This window comes from Triticum aestivum, chromosome 6B (assembly GCF_018294505.1).
Source record: "Triticum aestivum cultivar Chinese Spring chromosome 6B, IWGSC CS RefSeq v2.1, whole genome shotgun sequence".
Lineage (NCBI taxonomy): Eukaryota > Viridiplantae > Streptophyta > Magnoliopsida > Poales > Poaceae > Triticum > Triticum aestivum.
This window is the reverse complement of record NC_057810.1, coordinates 615514099-615519674: the sequence shown is the minus strand read 5'-3', so window position 1 is coordinate 615519674 and position 5576 is coordinate 615514099.

Sequence of the window (5576 nt, the reverse complement as noted above, 5' to 3'; positions counted from 1 at the left end):
AATCTTGTCAAGGTATGTACTCATTGAAAAAACTTATCAAGCGTCTTGATCTATCTCTATAGATCTTGATGCTCAATATGTAAGCAGCTTCACCCAGGTCTTTCTTTAAAAAACTACTTTCAAACACTCCTTTATGCTTTGCAGAATAATTCTACATTATTTCCGATCTACAATATGTCATTCACATATACTTATCAAAAATGTTGTAGTGCTCCCACTCACTTTCTAGTAAATACAGGCTTCACTGCAAGTCTATATAAACTATATGCTTTGATAAACTTATCAAAGCGTATATTCCAACTCTGAGATGCTTGCACCAGTCCATAGATGCACATTTTGTTAACACCTTTAGGATCGACAAAACCTCTTGGTTGCATCACATACAACTCTTCTTTAATAACTCCATTAAGGAATGCAGTTTTGTTTATCCATTTGCCAGATTTCATAAAATGCGGCAATTGCTAACATGATTCGGACAGACTTTTAAGCATCGATACGAGTGAGAAAATCTCATTGTATTCAACATCTTGAACTTTGTCAAAAACCTTTTTCGGCAAGTCTAGCTTTGTAGATAGTAACACTACTATCAGCGTCCGTCTTCCTCTTGAAGATCCATTTATTTTCTATGGCTTGCCGATCATCGGGCAACTCCACCAAAGTCCACACTTTGTTCTCATACATGGATCTCATCTCAGATTTCATGGCCTCAAGCCATTTCGCGGAATCTGGGCTCATCATCGCTTCCTCATAGTTCGTAGGTTCATCATGGTCTAGTTACATGACTTCCAGAACAGGATTACCGTACCACTCTGGTGCGGATCTCACTCTGGTTTACCTACGAGATTCGGTAGTAACTTGATCTGAAGTTACATGATCATCATCATTAGCTTCCTCACTAATTGGTGTAGTAGTCACAGGAACAGATTTCTGTGATGAACTACTTTCCAATAACGGAGAAGGTACAATTACCTCATCAAGTTCTACTTTCCTCCCACTCACTTCTTTCGAGAGAAACTCCTTCTCTAGAAAGGATCCATTTATTAGCAACGAATGTTTTGCCTTCGGATCTGTGATAGAGGGTGTACCCAACAATTTCCTTTGGGTATTATATGAAGACGCACTTCTCCGATTTGGGTTTGAGCTTATCAGGATGAAACTTTTTCACATAAGCATCGCAGCCCCAAACTTTAAGAAACGACAACTTTGGTTTCTTGCTAAACCACAGTTCACATAGTGTCGTCTCAACGGATTTAGATGGTGCCCTATTTAACGTGAATGCAGCTGTCTCTAATGCATGATCCCGAAACGATATTGGTAAATCGGTAAGAAACATCATAGATTGTACTATATCCAATAAAGTACGGTTATGATGTTCGGACACATCATTATGATGTGGTGTTCCAGGTGGCATGAATTTGTGAAACTATTCCACATTGTTTTAATTGAAGACCAAACTCGTAACTCAAATATTTTACTTCTGCGATCATATCGTAGAAACTTTTATTTTCTTGTTACGATGATTCTCTACTTCACTCTGAAATTCTTTGAACTTTTCAAATGTTTCAGACTTGTGTTTCATCAAGTAGATATACTCATATCTGCTTCAAATCAACTATGAAGGTCAGAAAATAATGATACTTGTCGCGAGCCTTAATATTCATCGGACGACATACATCAGTATGTATGATTTCCAACAAATCTGTTGCTCGCTCCATTGTTCCGGAGAACGGAGTCTTAGTCATCTTGCCCATGAGGCATGGTTCGCAAGCATCAAGTGATTCATAATCAAGTGATTCCAAAATCCCATCAGCATGGAGTTTCTTCATGCGCTTTACACCGATATGACCTAAACGGCAGTGCCACAAATAAGTTGCACTATCATTATTAACTTTGCATCTTTTGGTTTCAATATTATGAATATGTGTATCACTACGATCGAGATCCAATGCACCATTTTCATTGGGTGTGTAACCATATAAGGTTTTATTCATGTAAACAGAACAACAGTTTATTCTCTTACTTAAATGAATAACCGTATTGCAATAAACACGATCAAATCATATTCATGCTCAACGCAAAGACCAAATAACATTTATTTAGGTTCAACACTAATCCTGAAAGTATAGGGAGTGTGCGATGATGATCATATCAATCTTGAAACTACTTTCAACACACATCGTCACTTCACCCTTAACTAGTTTCTGTTTATTCTGCAACTCCCGTTTTGAGTTACTACTCTTAGCAACTGAACCAGTACCAAATACCGAGGGGTTGCTATAAACACTAGTAAAGCACACATCAAACACCTGTATATCAAATATACCCTTTTTCACTTTGCCATCCTTCTTATCCACCAAATATTTAGGGCAGTTCCGCTTCCAGTGACCATTTCCTTTGCAGTGTAAGCACTCAGTTTCAGGCTTTGGTTCAGCTTTGGGCTTCTTCGTGGGAGTGACAACTTGCTTGTCAATCTACTTGAAGTTCCCCTTTCTTTCCCTTTGCCCTTTTCTTGAAACTAGTGATCTTGTCAACCATCAACACTTGATGCTCTTTCTTGATTTCTACCTTCGTCGATTTCAACATCACGAAGAGCTCGGGAATCATTTTCGTCATCCCTTGCATACTATAGTTCATCACGAAGTTCTACTAACTTGGTGATGGTGACTAGAGAACTCTGTCAATCACTATCTTATCTGGAAGATTAACTCCCACTTGATTCAAGCGATTGTAGTACCCAGACAATCTGAGCACATGCTCACTAGTTGAGCGATTCTCCTCCATCTTTTAGCTATAGAACTTGTTGGAGACTTCATATCTCTCAACTCGGGTATTTGCTTGTAATATTAACTTCAATTCCTGGAACATCACATATGGTCCATGATGTTCAAAACATCTTTGAAGTCCCGATTCTAAGCCATAAAGCATGGTGCACAAAACTATCAAGTAGTCATCATATTGAGCTAGCCAAACGTTCATAACGTCTGCATCTGCTCCTGCAATAGGTCTGTCACCTAGCGGTGCATCAAGGACATAATTCTTCTGTGCAGCAATGAGGATAAACCTCAGATCACGGATCCAATCCGCATCATTGCTACTAACATTTTTCAACACAATTTTATCTAGGAACATATCAAAATAAACATATGAAAGCAACAACGCGAGCTATTGATCTTACAACATAATTTGCAAAATACTACCAGGACTAAGTTTCATGATAAATTTAAGTTCAATTAATCATATTACTTAAGAACTCCCACTTAGACAGACATCTCCTAGTCATCTAAGTGATCACGTGATCCAAATCAACTAAACCATAACCGATCATCACGTGAGATGGAGTAGTTTTCAATGGTGAACATCTTATGTTGATCATATCTACTATATGATTCACGCTCGACCTTTCGGTCTCCGTGTTCCGAGGCCATATCTGCATATGCTAGGCTCGTCAAGTTTAACCTGAGTATTCCGCGTGTGCAAAACTGGCTTGCACCCGTTGTAGATGGACGTAGAGCTTATCACACCCGATCATCACGTGGTGTCTGGGCACGACGAACTTTGGCAACGGTGCATACTCAGGGAGAACACTTCTTGATAATTTTAGTGAGAGATCATCTTAAAATGCTACCGTCAATCAAAGCAAGAATAAGATGTATAATAGATAAACATCATATGCAATCAAAATATGTGACATGATATGGCCATGATCATCTTGCGCCTTTGATCTCCATCTCCAAAGTACTGTCATAATCTCTATCGTCACCGGCACGACACCATGATCTTCATCATCTTGATCTATATCAATGTGTCATCACATGGTTGTCTCACCAACTATTGCTCTTGCAACTATTGCTATCGTATAGCGATAAAGTAAAGCAATTATTTGGCACTTGCATCTTATGCAACAAAGAGACATCCATAGGGCTTCTGCCAGTTGCCGATAACTTTAACAAAACATGATCATCTCATACAAGTACTTATATCTTATCACGTCTTGACCACATCACATCACAACATGCCCTGCAAAAACAAGTTAGACGTCCTCTACTTTGTTGTTGCAAGTTTTACGTGGCTGCTATGGGCTTAAGCAAGAACCAATCTCACCTACGCATCAAAACCACAACGATAGTTTGTCAAGTTGGTGCTGTTTTAACCTTCGCAAGGACCGGGCGTAGCCATACTCGGTTCAACTAAAGTTGGAGAAACTGACACCCGCTAGTCACCTGTGTCCAAAGCACGGCGGTAAAACCAGTCTCGCGTAAGCGTACGCGTAATGTCGGTCCGGGCCGCTTCATCCAACAATACCACCGAACCAAAGTATGACATGCTGGTAAGCAGTATGACTTATATCGCCCACAACTCACTTGTGTTCTACTCGTGCATACAACATCAAACCATAAAACCTAGGCTCGGATGCCACTGTTGGGAAACGTAGTAATTTCAAAAAAATTCCTACGCACACACAAGATCATGGTGATGATATAGCAACGAGAGGGGAGAGTGTTGTCTACGTACCCTCGTAGACCGAAGCGGAAGCGTTGACGCAATGTAGAGGAAGTAGTCGTACGTCTTCCCGGTCCAACCGATCCAAGCACCGTTACTCCGGCACCTCCGAGTTCTTGACACACATACAACTCGATGACGCACCTCGGGCTCCGATCCAGCAAAGCTTCGGGGAGGAGTTTCATCAGCACGACGGCGTGGTGACGATCTTGATGTTCAACTGTCGCAGGGCTTCGCCTAAGCACCGCTACAATATGACCGAGGTGTAATATCATGGAGAGGGGGGCACCACACACGGCTAAGGAACGATCATGATGATCAACTTGTGTGTCTATGGGGTGCCCCCTACCCCTGTATATAAAGGAGTGGAGGAGGGGAGGGCCGGCCCTCTTCTATGGGGCGCCCTAGGGGAGTCCTACTCCCACCGGGAGTAGGATTCCCCCTTTGCTAGTCCAACTAGGAGTCCTTCCATGTATTAGGAGTAGGAGACAAGGAAGGGGAAGAGAGAAGGGAAGGAAGGAGGGGGTGCGGCCCCTCCCCCTAGTCCAATTCCGACTAGGGCAAGGGGGGGCGCGCGGCCTGTCCTATGCAGCCCCTCTCTCTTTCCCGTATGGCCCATAAGGCCCAATACTTCTCCCCGGCGAATTCCCGTAACTCTCCGGTACTCCGATAAATACCCGAATCACTCGGAACCTTTCCGAACTCCGAATATAGTCGTCCAGTATATCGATCTTTACGTCTCGACCATTTCGAGACTCCTCGTCATGTCCCCGATCTCATCCGGGACTCCTAAATCCTTCGGTACATCAAAACTCATAAACTCATAATAAAAACTGTCATCGAAACCTTAAGCGTGCGGACCCTACGGTTCGAGAACAATGTAGACATGACCGAGACACGTCTCCGGTCAATAACCAATAGCGGGACCTGGATGCCCATATTGGTTCCTACATATTCTACGAAGATCTTTATCGGTCAGACCGCATAACAACATACGTTGTTCCCTTTGTCATCGGTATGTTACTTGCCCGAGATTCGATCGTCGGTATCCAATACCTAGTTCAATCTCGTTACCG